The sequence below is a fragment of the Dasypus novemcinctus genome, chromosome 26 (assembly GCF_030445035.2).
Source record: "Dasypus novemcinctus isolate mDasNov1 chromosome 26, mDasNov1.1.hap2, whole genome shotgun sequence".
NCBI classification, from domain to species: domain Eukaryota; kingdom Metazoa; phylum Chordata; class Mammalia; order Cingulata; family Dasypodidae; genus Dasypus; species Dasypus novemcinctus.
This window is the reverse complement of record NC_080698.1, coordinates 27,446,189-27,462,143: the sequence shown is the minus strand read 5'-3', so window position 1 is coordinate 27,462,143 and position 15,955 is coordinate 27,446,189. Positions and strand designations below refer to the sequence as shown.

The 15,955-nt window shown below is 42.2% G+C and overlaps 1 pseudogene; it reads left to right on the top strand.

Annotated features, from left to right (window-relative positions):
• Window positions 1-6,216: 6,216 nt before the first annotated feature.
• On the top strand, window positions 6,217-7,005 carry LOC101420566 (citrate synthase, mitochondrial pseudogene; annotated as a pseudogene).
• The last annotated feature ends 8,950 nt before the right edge of the window (window positions 7,006-15,955 follow it).

Genomic DNA, 15,955 nt, shown 5'->3' with positions numbered 1-15,955 from the left:
GTCTTCATTTGGTACTAATACAGGTTAAATGAGATCATGCATTCTACTAGCCCAGTTCCTGATTCATAAGAAGAGCTCTTAAAGATAATGATAATGTCACTTCCCTGCTTAAAATGGCTCACTCCTGTCCATGGCATGGTACACAGCTCTCAGCTGGTGTCTCCTATCACTCTGGACCCAAACAGGCCATACACTTCCAGCACTCCTCATTTTGCCCATGTGGTTCCATCTGCCCAGAACACCTTTCCCTATGCTGCCTGCAGAATACTGATCCTTTCCTGTTTGCCACAAGGCCCCCTTCATAGGTCCGCTCACTTTATGGTAGTTCACTTCCTCAAGACCAGCAAAAGTATCTCTTTTGCTGCTGCTTATCTCTTTTAAAGGCTGACCTTATTAAATCAGACTCACCCAGGATAATCTCTCTTTTCATTAACTCAAAGTCAACTTATTAGGAACCTTCAAAATCCCATTGCCATATGACACAGCATAATCACAGGAGTGATATCCCACCACATCCACAGGTCCTGCTCGCATTTAAAGGGAGAAAATTATACAGAGCATAAACATCAGGAGCAGGAATCTTTTTTTTTTTTTTTTTTTTTTTTTTTTTTTTTAAAGATTTATTTATTTATTTAATTTCCCCCCCTCCCCTGGTTGTCTGTTCTTGGTGTCTATTCGCTGCGTCTTGTTTCTTTGTCCGCTTCTGTTGTCGTCAGCGGCACGGGAAGTGTGGGCGGCGCCATTCCTGGGCAGGCTGCTCTTTCTTTTCACGCTGGGCGGCTCTCCTCACGGGCGCACTCCTTGCGCGTGGGGCTCCCCCACGCGGGGACACCCTTGCTTGGCACGGCACTCCTTGCGCGCATCAGCACTGCGCATGGCCAAGGAGCAGGAATCTTGAGGGTCATCTTAGAATTTGGTCTACCGAATTTTTTTGAAGTATCAGGGGCTGGGGATTGAACCCAAAACCTTGTATGTGGGAAGCCAGTGCTTAACCACTGAGCCACACCTGCTCCCCACCCTTTCTTGTAACCCCTCACTGACATCCCCTTCAAAGCCATTAAGCGTCTATCATGAGGCTTTCACTAACACTCTCCTCAAGGTCCTTCCACCTTCCACCTACTGCTTGGTACCAAAGCCACCCCCACAATTTAGGTGTTTGTTATGTCAGCATACCATGTCCAGATGCCAAAATCTGTATTGGTTCTCTAGTGCTGCGTAACAAATTATACCAAAATTAAGCTGTTTAAAACAATAAACTTTCATAACCTCACACAGTTTCTATAGGTCAAGAATCCAGGGATTACTTAGCTGGGTGGTTCAAGCTTAGGGTCTTTAATGAGGATACAGTCAAGATATTAAACAGGCCTATATCTGAAGACTTGATGGGGCAGTTGTATCCACTTCCAAGATAGCTCAGTTACATAACTTCCATATTAGTGCTAGCTGTTGGCAGGTGGCCTTGGTTCTTTGCCACATGACCTCTGCATAAGACTGCTTGAGTATCCTCTTGGTAGGGCAGGTGGTTTTCTTGAGTTAGTGATCCTAGAGGGTACAGACTGAAACTTCAATATCTTTTATGACCTGGTCTCAGAAGTTACTCAATTGTCATTTCTGCAATTGCTTATTGATTACACAGTTCATCACTATTGGTTGTGGAAGTAAACTGTACAAGTGCATGAATACCAGGAAGTCAGAATCACAGGATGCCATCATGAAAGCTGACTACCACATCAAGGAAAGGCCAGTGAAAACCATGAGATACTTCTACACCAACACTAGAGTGGCTAAAATTGGAAACGCCAAAAATACCAAGTGTTGGCAAGGATGAGGAGCACTGGAACCCTCATACATTACTGGTGGTAATTTAATATGGCATAACCACTGTGATGGTTAGGCTCATATGTCAGCTTGGTCAGGTAAGGTGCCTGGTTATTTGGTCAAGCAAGCACTGGCCAATTGCTACTGTGAGCACATTTTGTGGACTTAAATCATTAGTAAGTTGGTTGTATCCAGGGCTGATCGCATCGACAGTCGACTGAGGAGATTGCCTTCAATAATGAGAGACTACTCATCCAATCAGTTGAAGACCTTAAAAGGTGATGATTTCAGCAGTCAGAAGAGAGAATGTCCATCTCTACTTCAGCCAGCCAGCTTCTCCTGGGGAATTCATCGAAAACCTTCATTGGAGTTCCCAGCTTGCAGCCTGCCCTACAGGACTTGGACAGTCATGTGAAACAATTTTATAAAATCTCATACCGTTTACAGATATCTCCTGTCAGTTCTGTTTTCCTAGAGAACCCTGACTAATGCAGCCACTATGGAAACTGATGCCCCTCTTAGGTACTTATCCAAGAGAAATGAAAACATTCATCCATACAAAGAATTTTACATTATTGTTCATAGCAATTTTTACCCATTATAGGCAAAAACTAGGGACAAGCCAAATGTCCATCAACTGGTGATTGAATAAATTGTAGTACATTCATAAATAGAATATTAACCAGCAGTAAAAAGGATAGTATGGATTGAATGCTGTATGCATAGAAAGCACTTAGCCCAGTGTCTGTCATGTTGAAAATATTAAATTTATTCAGTTATTTTCTATTAAAGTATAAATTCTAAATCTTATGAATGAGAGACTGATAAGTTACTAAAGCCCATAAGCACTTTGTGACACAAACTACTATACCTTCCTAAGTAAAAACAGATTTCATTTCTAGTTACTATATTCTTGAGAGTTATAGGCGCAACTTTTCTTCTAAGAAAAAATTTGGCCCCAATTTTTTTTTGAAATATTATTTCCTTTGATAGAAAATTAAAGGAAAACTCTTTGCCTCTGCAATTTAAGAATTGCCTTTAATTTTGTGTGGAGAAATTGTGTTTATGCATTTTTCTGTTAACTTGGAGGATAACATTGGATGCCTTTCAGTCAAAAATGTTATATTCTCACTTTTGGGATTAAGGTAAAACTTCATCAGATAATATATGTTTGCCACTGGAAGCCTTTGGGAAATACAGATATTACAAACATGACCTAGGGCCTCCTTTTCTTGAAATACTAGCAGAAAGACCTATTACTCCTTGTATATGTCTTTTAAATGGAGTTTTTAGTGCATCATTATTATCATAACATTGCAGGCAGTGTGTGTCCCCAAGTGTTCTATTTTAAAACATATAGAGGGAAGCGGACTTGGCCCAATGAATAGGGCGTCTGCCTACCACATGGGAGGTCTGCAGTTCAAACCCCGGACTTCCTTGACCCGTGTGGAGCTGGCCCATGCGCAGTGCTGATGCACACAAGGAGTGCTGTGCCACGCAGGGGTGTCCCCCGCATAGGGGAGCCCCACACACAAGGAGTGCGCCCCATAAGGAGAGCCACCCCAGCATGAAAGAAAGTGCAGCCTGCCCAGGAACCCACGAATGGCACCGCATACACAGAGAGCTGACACAACAAGATGATGCAAGAAAAAGAAACACAGATTCCCATGCCGCTGATAAGGATAGAAGCTGTCACAGAAGAGCACACAGCGAATGGACACAGAGAGCAGACAACTGGGGGGGGGGAGGGAAGGGGAGAGAAATAAATAAATCTTTAAAAAAAGAAGTATAGAAAATGGGAAGCAGATTTGACTCAACTGATAGAGCATCCACCTACTACATGGGAGGTCCAGGATTCAAACCCAGGGTCTACTGACCCGTGAGTTGGCCCACGCGCAGTGCTGCCGCACGTAAGGAGTGCCATGCCATGCAGGGGTGTCCTCTGCATAGGGTAGCCTCACACACAAGGGGTACACCCTGTAAGGAGAGCCGCCCCGCATGAAAAAAGCTCAGCCTGCCCAGAAGTGGCACCACACACATGGGAAGCTGATGCAGCAAGATGACGCAACAAAAGGAGACATAGATTCCCTGTGCTGCTGACAAGAATGCAAGCAGACACAGAAGAACACATAGCGAATGGACACAGAGAGCAGACAATGGGGTGGGAAGGGGAGAGAAATAAATAAAAAATAAAAAAACCTTAAAAAAAAGTATAGCTAATGAACAATTAGAGAGAGAAAGAGAGAGATTAAAGAGATTAAAGAAAGAGATTAAAGAGACAATAACATTAAACACATAATCCTGGACTGTATTTACTAATGGAGGAGAAAATGCCCAAAAGAATTTTACTGGGACATGTAAAAAAAACTGGAATATAAACTGTAATCTTTATATCAATGTTAAGTATCTTGAACTTGATAACTGTACTTAAAGTGGTTTTGTAAATGAATATCCTTGTTCTTAAAAAAGTACATGGAAATAGTAAATGTTCAATGAGCATGCTATATACAACCTATTCTCAAATATTTAGAAAAGAGGTAGATGGATGGAGGGAGGGAGGGATAAACTGATATGCAAATCTGGCACAGCATTAAAAGTTGATGAGATGAGGTGCAGAGGTGCCCAAAGATGTACTTACCAAATCCAATGGATGTGTCATGATGATGGGAACGAGTGTTGTTGGGGGGGGGGGAGAGGGGGGGGTGGGGGGGTGGGGTTGAATGGGACCTCACATATATATTTTTAATGTAATATTATTACAAAGTCAATAAAAAATAAAAAAATTAAAAAAAAAAAAAGTTGATGAGTGGGTATATGGTTGGGATATATGTAGGAGTTCTCTGTATGGAGTTTGTATTATTTTTGCAATTATCCTGTATGTTTGAAATTATTTCAAAATAAAAAGTTAAAGATATAAGAAATGAACTAAACACTGATTTGCATTATACAAGTGTGAGTATGGTGATAATATTGTCTACCTCATTTAGGTTTTCCACTGTAAGCCGAGTTTACTTTTAAATGAGCACTTGATCTTATTAGTATTTATAAAAATTAGCAAAAGGCCAAAGACATAATGCAAAAGCCAAATTAGGGCTAGCTTAGGGAAAACACAAGGACATTATCTTCGACCAGGCCCAGGCCCAAGCTCCAAGATCTTGTTACTTATCTTTATTGAAAAATAAGATAATAGAATAATTGTCACTTAAAATATCCTTGGGAATATTTTAATCCATTTGCAAAGAGTATATAGTAGATATATATAATGGGAAAGAAAGCAGTCGAAAAAGTTAAAAGTTCTGTTTTAAAGGCCAGTTTTACTTTAAGTTATAGGTCAATGAGATATTTGTCCTGTGGCTTTATGTTTCCATTTCAAATGAATGAAAAAAAATATGACTCTTTCAAGATACGGTATGGGGACAGTCAGTTAACCAGTTAGAAACAGATAATGTTTGATCCCCCATTTTATACTTCCAAAAGCAATTCCAAGGATTAAAAAAATTTTAATGGGCATAATTAAACTTAAAATACAAGAAGAAAAAGGTAAACACTTCATTTTCATTAGATAAAGAAACGGATTTTATGCATGAAATCAACAACAACGTTTTAGATTTTACTATTATTACATAAAATGTTTAAAAATCTTAAAATCCAAAGGCAATATAGAGTACCCTGGGCTGGTCGCCGCCAAGGGCTGGCTACCCTTTCCCTTAGCTGCCTCCTTTCAACCTTGCCCCCATCAGCACAGCCTCTGGTGCACCTGCAGCGACAAGGGTTCCTGCCGCAGCTCTCCCCTCCCTCCCTACCCGCGAGGTCCCCGAGCAGCGCTATTCACTGGGGCCACTCGGCTCTTTGGAGCCAAGAATACATCCTGACTTGTTCTTGCTGCCTGGCATGCCGGTGCTTCCTCCACGAATTTGAAAAACATATTGGCTGACCTGATACCTAAGGAACAGACCAGAATTAAGACCTTCAGGCAGCAACATGGCAAGACGGTAGGGGGCCAAATCACTGAGGCCATGATGTATGGGGCATGAGAGGCAGGAAGGGATTGGTATAGGAAACATCAGTTCTTGATCCTGATGAGGGCATCCGTTTCCAAGGCTACAGTATCCCTGAATGCCAGTACTGCTTCCCGAAGCCAAGGGCAGGGCAGAATCCCTGCCGGAGAGCTTATTTTGGCTACAGAGAAACAGGTATCTTGGATCTTAAAAGAGTAGGCGAAGAGGGCAGCCCTGCCTTCCCATGTGGTAACCATGCTGGACAACTTTCCCACCATTCTACACCCCATGTCTCAGGTCAGAGCAGCCACTACTGCCCTCAACAGTGAACGTAACTTTGCCCGAGCATGCAGAGGGTGTCCACTGAACCAAGTGCTGGGAGTTGATTTGTGAAGACCATATGCATCTGAGTGCAGAGCTATCTTGTATTGCAGCAAAGATCTACCGGAACCTCTACCAAGAAGGCAGCAGTCGATTGGGGCCATTGACACTAAGCTGGACTGGTCCCACAATTTCACCAACACAGTAGGCTCTCCTGGTGCTCAGTTCACCAAGCTCATGCCCATGTACCTCATCACCCACAGTGACCAGGACAGCGGCAACCTAAGTGCCCATAGCAGCCACTTGGTGGGCAGTGCCCTTTCAGACACCTACCTAGCCTTGGCAGTAGCCATGAATGGGCTGGCAGAGCCCCTACATGAACTGGAAAGGCAAGAACTGCTTGTCTGGCTGGCACAATTACAGAAGGAAGGTGGCAAAGATGTCTCAGATGAGAATTACGAGATTACATCTGGAACACACTCAACTCGGAATGGGTTGTCCTAGGCTATGGCCATGCAGTACTGAGAAAGACTGACCCACGACATGTCCGTCAGCGAGAGTTTGCTCTGAAACACCTGCCTAATGACCTCATTTTTGCTCACTTGTACATGATTGTGCCTAGTGTCCTCTCAGAGCAGGGCAAAGTCAAGAATCCTTGACCCAGGGTAGATGCTCACAGTGGAGTGGTGCGCCAGTACTATGGCATGACAGAGATGAATTACTACACAGTCCTGTTTGGAGTTTCATGGGCACTGGGGGTTCTGGCATAGCTCACCTGGAGCTGAGCCCTAGGCTTTCCTCTAGAGAGATCCAAGTCCATGAGCACAGATGGTCTGATGAAGTTTGTGGACTCTAAGTCAGGGTAAAACTGGAGATTGGGTGGGAACTGACTACCAGAAAGTGAAGAAACTTAAAAAAAAATTACACTTCTGTCTTTTGTTCAGGGGGCCTTTAAAAACTAAAGATAAATTGTACCTGAGGCACTGATAAGTTTGAGGTTAAAATATAAATTAAGACTTTAAAAGATGAAAAGTGACTCCCTCACCCTGAACCAGCTCCCTTCTCATCCCTTCCTGGTATGAATTGTCCATCAACTGTGAGATGACCAAGACTAATGCATGTGATATGTGTTGGGTCCTGGCACCCACCATCTCTAGAGTGAGAATCTAACTCCTCTTTTCCCTGGCTCAAAGCTGGTTACAGAGAACTTTTGGTCACTTTGGAGCCTTTAGTTCTTCTACACTGTCCAGTCCTCATTCGGCCAGCCAACCAGGACTCTACTCCTTTTCTTGCCGTAGGATTCATGTTGTCCTAAACCCCATTGCCCTCTCCTATGCAGATAAAACACCTCCCAGCCAGGACCTGTTGGTTAGCTGGATGTGGCTTTGGCGTTGTTAACACGACCAGGTGAGCGTAGCTGCCATATGCCATGGCAACTGTCAGGTCTGGCACCCAGGGTTTGATTTTTAATTCCCTTTTTAAAATTGTCCCATTCAAGTTAGGGTCTGGGTTCTCTTCCTGACTGCTTTAGTACTCACCTCCTTTCAATTCCTCCACCTGCTGTGCCTCAGGCTGAAGGTGCTCTGGACCTTCCTCTCTTGGTCCCTTCTAGAGTCCTTTTGTCAGCAGGTTTATAAACCACTGTCTGGTCTGTGGTCTTTCTCAGAGAACAAGCCCCTACCCTCTAACCTTTTTTTCTCCATCCCTCCCTCCCTCCTTCTTTCTTTTTAATAGGCTATAGGGCATAGAACAGAGACTTGGGAATGACCAGATTGACATCTTCATGTTCTGGCCCCAGAGGTACCGTCACCTCTTTTTTGAACAGGGCAGTGATTTGAGATTGTTCATGGTCCTTATTGAATATTTTAGTCCTGGGACTGACGGCATTAAAAATAGGCAGCTTCCCTCCTCACCCCCTGCTACATGAAAATACCCCTGTAGCCTTTTCTTTGAGAAAGGACAGAAAATACTCTCCTACTGTGCCCCTTCCTCCCTTACAACTCCTGCCTGTGTTTGTGTGGGTCCCCAATCCCCAAAACCACACTGTTGAGATGGACACACTGTCTGTAACCCCCTGGGTAACTGTCAAGTCATGTTGCTGACTTCAGGTTGTTCTGTGTAAAATACAAAATAAATGATTTTATTGACAACAACAACAAAAAAAAAAACCCACAAAGGCAATATAAATGAATTTACAAAGAAAAAAACTGTGAAGAAGTTCACAATATATATGATAATGGGGAATCCTCAATGTGTAAATAGCTCTTCTAAGTAAAAAAGAAAAAAAACTAATAACATTTTTAAAGTAAGAAAAGGTCAAAAAAGAAAAAATACAAGTAGCTAGTGAACATGAGAAAAATATTTTTAAATGCATTAGTTATGCCCGAAATGAAAATTAAAATAAAGCATATTTTTATGAAATTGGCAAAGATGAATTCTAGAGGGAGACTCAGAACAACTTTTCCAACAAGAAATATGTGAAAATGACTCAAAACCCTAAAAAATGTCCTTTACACTCAACTATTCTACTTTTTGCATTGTACTTTAAGGAACTATTTAAGAAAATCGATAGAAATATGACTATAAGGAGTGCATTTCACCATTTATCATAGCAAAGGAATTTTATACATCCCAAACTGTTTATCAGTGTGTAATCAAGATGATTTTCTTATAGTATCCATACTACGTAACTACTGAAAACTATGCTGTAGAACAGGGGTTCTCAACAAGGGGTCTGTGAGCTTGAATTGAAATTTTTTAAAAAACATTACTCTTGTGGGGATGTGTTGGTACAGGTGTGATATACTTCTTAAATAATGCATAGTTTAGTGTGGACTTAGTAAGAATTCCATGGTTTTCACCTGACTGGCAAAGGGGTCCGTGGAACAAAAAAGGGTACAAATCCCTGTTGTAAAAAAATCTGTATTGATACAGAAAGGTGTTAAGACAAGAGTTGCACAGGAGTATATGCAGTGCTGGTTTTTCCCCATATGCCCTGGGAGATCCATTCTCCCTGCATGGCAGCCTTCCCTCTCCGGATCCACCTCTCTTGGCCTCTGGTGACACCCTTTCCTTATCTTTCTCCTTCAGGTTTAGAGACGATAATGGCTCCCCACTGTTGTGAGATCTGGCTGCCCCTTCTTAACACTGCCTAGACTTTTCTTCAAAATCCCAGCTGGGTCCCTTCCTTTTACTGCTAAGTCTGACTGATAGAAGATAACATAATCCATTTTTTATAAACATGTATGTATTAGTTATATATTGCTGTATAACAAACTACCCCAAAACTTAGCAGCCTAAAACAACAAACATTCTGTGGGTCAGCAATCCAGGCACAGCCTGGCTGAGCCCCTGTGGCACACAGTCTCTCATGACACTGCTGTCATGCTGTCAGCCAGGACTGCAGGCGCATCTGAAGGCTCAAGTGGGGGAGGATCCACTTCTAAGCCCACGCACATGGGTTGAGGCAGGATCTGGCTCCTCACAGGATGTTGGACTAAGGAGTTCAAGTTTTCATTTTCTGTTGACTGAAGGTCTCCCTCAGTTCTTTGCCACATGGGCCTCTCCATAGTTGCAACATGGTACTTAGCTTCCCTGAAAGCAAGCAACTGAGTAAGAAATAATAACACAGAGAGAGAGAGAACTCAAGATGGAAGCCACAGTCTTTCGTTGTCTAATCTTGGAGGTGACATGCCATCACTTTTGTCATCTTCTGTTCATTAGAAGCAAGTCGCTAAGTCCAGCCAACACTCAGAGAGAAGGGATAACTCCGGGAAGGTGGGAATCATTGGGCCATCTTAGAGGCAACAGAGAATGTATAAATGACCTGAAAAAAATCAATGTGATTGGTTATCTCTGGGAATATTTTTAAAAATTTTTTTGAATTTTTTAAATTTAACTGCTTTTTTAAAGATACATAGATCACACCCAAAAAATGTTACACTGAAAAGGGAATATTAAAAATTATCTTTCTGTTCTCTTTGTGCATTTCTAACCATTTCTAAGGAATAATTACTAAGGAATAATCACGGCTGATGGTCATCATCATATAAATCTTTTGTTATTAACCTGTCTCTAGCTGGCAGCCACTCACATGATACTGCTTAATTTCTTAACCTTTTTTCATGAGCAAATTGAAATAAACCTGCCTGGTCTTTACAAAGAGTAAAGCAATTATTTTCATAATTGGGTTTTGTTCAAATATTTGATCCAAGATGAAGCTCTGACTAGGTTTCGCATTTAGAGAAAAAAAGCAGGATGAAATGTTACTCATTGTCTGTCAAAGATGTTCACTCTTTCAGACGTAGAAATTATTCTAAAACCTCTGCCTTGTGCATTTGCCCCTCCCCTCCCCCACAGGGCCAGCAAGCCTGTCACACTGAAATCTGACACACAAGTGCCCTTGCTGTAATTGCTCCCCTCTGTTGAAGTGGCAGTGGATAATTGTAGGTCACCCTTTTGACACTGACCTGACAGATATGACAACAGCAAATGATTTTTCTCAGCCACTGACTGTTCTTATGTTCAAGGGCAGCTCAAGTTGTATTACTCTTTGCAGCACAGGAGAGAATGGGGAAAACATAAATGAGTTTGTGCTCTTCCCATTGCAGAAAATTTACACAGAAATGCCCAGCATTAAAACCACAGTCTTCTGGCTAAGCCCAAATGAGAGTTTTTCTTATTTTTCAAATTAATTAATTCCGTCAGAAAGTACTAAGCACCTATTATGTGTCCATAAAGTTTTCTTCTTTCTTTTTTAAAGATTTATTTTTTATATATTTCTCTCCCCTTCTCTTCCCCGCCCCCAGTTGTCTGCTCTCTGTGTTCATTTGCTGTATGTTCTTCTGTGTCCGCTTATATTCTTGTCAGCGGCACCAGGAATCTGTGTCTCTTTTTCTTGTGTCATCTTGCTGCATCAGCTCTCCGTGTGTGCAGCGCCACTCCTGGGCAGGCTGCACTTTCTTTCACTCTGGGTGGCTCTCCTTACGGGGCGCACTCCTTACACGTGGGGCTTCCCTACACGGGGGACACCCCTGCATGGCACGGCACTCCTTGCACATATCAGCACTGCACATGGGCCAGTTCATCACACGGGTCAGGAGGCCCTGGGTTTGAACCCTGGACCTCCCATGTGGTAGGCAGATGCTCTATCCATTGAGCCCAATCCGCTTCCCAAATTTTCTTCTTTATAGACATCTTTCCCTCCCAATTTCGTTCTATGTGTGCAGTCTCTTAGGTTAGGAATCCTGCCTTTGTCCAACTTCTTACTTATCCTCAGTGCCAAAACCATTGCATGACCCTTCAGAGGCATTCCTCTGCTTTCCTTCCCTTCTGCAAAAGCCTTGGTTTAGACCTTTGAAACTCATAACCTAATTGCTGAAAAAGCCATAAAAATCTTCTCCTGACTCCATATCCCCAATTCTGTTTTCCTCTAGACACCTCACCATGAGTAAGAGAAACTGCAACCACTTTATATCAGGCTGAACGTAGCTTACTGACCATTTCCCTCTAGGATTTCTCACTTTATTCAGACTGCCACCCTGTGAGTTAGGTATTATAATTTAAGCTTGGACTTATTTCTGAAAAGCAAATATTAAAACTCAAAGGAAAGTCATTGTAGTGTTCTTTGAGAATCCCAATGATAATATCCTTTAGTCATATTCCTTCTTCTCTCTAGGAAAGAAGGGAGGGAGGGAAGAAAGGAAGGAAAGGAAGAGATGGGAAAAGAAGGGAAGGGAAGGGAATAAAGGAAGAAGGAAATAAGGAAGAACAGAAATGGATGGATGGATCAATGGATGGAGGGAAGGAGGGAGGAACTGTAAGAAAAGAACAAAATCATGTCATGTCTATGGTCAAGATTTAAATGACACTTTTTCTTTATAGGAAGTGGAACTCCTTCATATTTTTCATCTCAAAGATGGAATATTTCTCAGTCAGTCTCACAAAAAGACTGACACAGAACATTCTTTAATCAACAAAAATCAAAGCGCTCCCTTGCCCTTTCAATGACATTTTGCATCATAAGTCAGAGCTGCCGAAAGGAAGGAGAGAGGGAGAAGGCAATAAGTGAAGAGCTCCATTATATGCCACAGGAGCCCAGGTGATTCACTGATATGGAAAGAGTTTAAAACAATGACAGGCAATTCTTTGAATTTCCATTCACTAGTTCCCTCATCACTATGTGCCTCTCTCAGGCTCGTTGGCCATTTTTTACCTTCTTCATTGCAAACCTTCTAAATAAGCTCTGTGGCTCTGTGGTCTTTTTATTTATTACCTTCTGTCAAGCAAACAGCAGTCTTCTATTCAAAAGGACACAACCTTTTATTCTTCTGTGCTACCAGCATGTGTACTAAATGAACAAGTTGTGTTTAATGCTACAGGCTGAACATTAATCTTCTTGATCTGTCCCCAAGCGAACGCCCTTAGAGTTCCAAGAACCCCTTGAAAAAGGCAAGCCTACACCTTTGTTTTATCCCTTCTCAGGTTTAACATTGCTGACATTGCAAAATGGCCACCACTCCCCCAAATAATTACAAAAGAAAATGTTACGATCTGTGGCATAATTTGACACTCAGATATAGGTCCATGTCCTCTGTTCATTTTTAGTTTTGTTCCCTTTGTATATTTTGTTTCTCAACAGACATTTTATTATTGTTACCTTATCATTTTGCCTTAGTGGTCTGGCCCCTGACTATTGCTTCAACTTCGTAGGCTGCCAGTCACCTTCCTTTGCTAAAGAAGGTTTAGCCCACTCGGCTTTTTGGTCCCTCAGGTCAGCCAGACTCACTCGCACCTCCAGGCTCAGGGCTTTCGAACACGCCTGACATGCACCCCACATTTCTTTTTACCCACCCTACACTGAGAACTCAACTTAATGTGGCTTCCTCACAGTCCCTCTTCTCCTTCACACCACCCCACTCCCACCATTTCCTCCCCAAGGAATTAGCACAATTTGTAATTCCCTATTTGCCTGCTCATTTAACATGTTTCCAGTACCTGACTGTAAAAATCCATGAAGATGGGGACAATGTCTGTCATGTTCAGCCCGGCATACCCAGTACCTGACATATAGCATGGGCTCAGCAGACATTTGTTGGAATAAAGGGAAGAAGAGAGGAAGGAAACGAAGGAGACTCTGGAGCAGTTACGTCTTCAGTGCCATAACAAACCTGGTGGGAACTAAGAACTTTTGAAAGGCCCCCAGGATTCCTGGTGGCCTAGATATACCAGAGGATTTGTAATGCAACTGAAATTTTCAGAAAACTTCCATATTCTTAACAGTTGGGAAACAAAGGATTCCAATTTGCAATATGTGTTTCTGGCAAAACAGCCCACAGAAAGAGCATAGCAATCCCTCTCCTAATCTGCCTGATCCCCAGCCTCTTCTAGGGTTTACTGCCATGGTCCTGCCATGATTTCTGTTCAAAAAAGAAACAGACTCTCTTGGAAACACAGCAGAATCCCACCAGGGAAATGAGAAATCAGTTCTACCATAACCCAGTTGGCAAGAATGGTCTATTTCGTAAAAGCAGATAATCATCTCTCTTTAAATGTCATTACAATGATGGGTGAGACTATAGGGTACTCACAGAAATGAGATGGGAAGAACAAAGAAGAACCTAGATTTTTACATTAGTAAATATTGGGAAAGAATGTTTAAAAAAAATTTCCAATAAATGAGTCTACAGTTTTGACTAATCCTTCAGAAATCCTTTTCCTCTAGTATTTTAACGATAAAATCCCTCCCCTGCAATATATAACTTACACTTAGCAAGTACTCAGAGATTATTGTACTTGCACAACTATTCACAGGGTACTTACTTTAAGGTGCATATAATGGATTTTTAATCCATGAGAGAACCACTTCTGTCTTGAAAAACTGTTTCAACAATTGATCAATAACAATAATAAATGATCTATTAAACTACCTTTCTTTTTTCAATTCTATTTCTCCTCAACAACTAAAATAGTACTCTAAAAAAAAGTTTAGGTGCACAAGAAAATTGGGACAGAATTTTTTATCAAGATTTAAAATTAAGTTGAGAAATATGTTTTTAAAATATACATTGTGGAGAGGAGTGCCAGAGACTGTCTAGACCGCTGCTCTTGGGCTCAGGACACCAGGGGAAGGCGAGACACCACCCAGAAGAGAGAAGGGAGAAGGAAAGGAGTCTCAGCTGACTGAAAATCCCATGAGTAGAGCTGCAAAAGCAGCAGTAGACACCCTTCCCCCACCGATGGAGCAGATAGCAGTTTGTAGACTACTGCAGCTATGGACTGCAGTGACTGCATACTTAGAGAGTTGCAGAGGTTCTCCTCCGCATGAAGAGGGGAGAGAGAGGGACACAGCCTACAGCTGCTTTAGATTTTGGCCAGCAAATTTGGTCTGCTGCATTGGAGGGGTACACAATTCCAGGCTGGGTGGGGCTGTGACATTGTTTGCCTTAAGCACTAAAGATAGTTTACAGGGAAGCAATGGCTCAAGTGATTGGGTTCCAGTCTACCATATGGGAGGTCCAGAGTTCGATTCCTGGGGCCTCCTGGTGAATGCAAGCTGGCCCACACAGAGTGCTGGCCCACACTGAGTGCTGACTCATGCGGCAAGCTGGCCCAAGCGGAGTGCTGGCCCACACAGGAGTGCTGACCCAAGCAGAGAGCTGGCATAGCAAGATGACACAACAAAAAGAGACAGAGGAGAGACAATAAAAGATGCAGCAGACCAGGTTGCTGAGGTGGCTCAAGAGATTGAGCACCTCTCTCCCACTCTGGAAGGTCTCAGGAGCAGTTTCTGGTGCTGCCTAAAGAGAAGACAAGCACATACAGAAGAATGCACAGCAAATGGACACAGAGAGCAAACAATGAGGCCAGGGGCATGGGAGGGGGGATAAATAAATATTTAAAAATAAAGATAATTTACTTCCTCAAACACCCACCCTACAGTCCTGGGGCGGTTGCTGAAGAGGCAGAGGGAGGAAGGGTGTGGCCAGTCTAGGGTGGAGACCGCTTCTGAGAAGGCAGTTTGTGAGGCTTGGTCAGCCCTGAGGACATTGCTTCTGTACCACCCACCCACCTGAGGAGTTACCCTGAATGTATTCCTCCATAGCATGTGTGGTCTGAGCTGAGTGGTCTGCCCAATATCACTATCTGCTGGCCAGACCAGAAAAGTGCATGAAAAATAATAGATAGATAGATAGATAGATAGATAGATAGATAGATAGATAGATAGATAGATAGATAAGACAAGCAGGTGCCTTTACTGCCACCCTCTCCAAGCCCCTTGGAAGCTGGTCTGCATGCCTTTACTGTGTCCTTAGCCCTGGTTTGAGCAGTTGAACAGGGGCAGTCCTAAAAATCTAGAATAAGTTAAACCGAGAATCAAAGAACAGTGTTAGCACACAGCTTCTTAACAGTAATCCTAGGCAAAAGGGAGAAACTGACCATCAAAGTAAACTCAGCAGTAGAACCAGCCTAGACATCAGCAGAAAATTACAAGCCATACAAAGAAAAAAGAAGATATGACTCAGGGAAATGAACAAATAAAGCTCCAGATGAGGCACAAGACTTGAAACAGCTAATCAATGAGGTTCATACAAATCTCTAAAATCAAATCATGGAATTGAAGGACAACATAGTGGAAAAAAAAAAAAAGAGAGAGAGACATTAAGAAGACACTGAGAAAGCATGAAGAAAAATTTTAAATCTTGTATAGAAAAGTAACAGCTTATAGGAATGAAAGACACAATAAGTGAGATTAAAAACACTGGGAACTAAATATATTGTATAACATATTATATGACTCCAGCTATATAAAACATAAA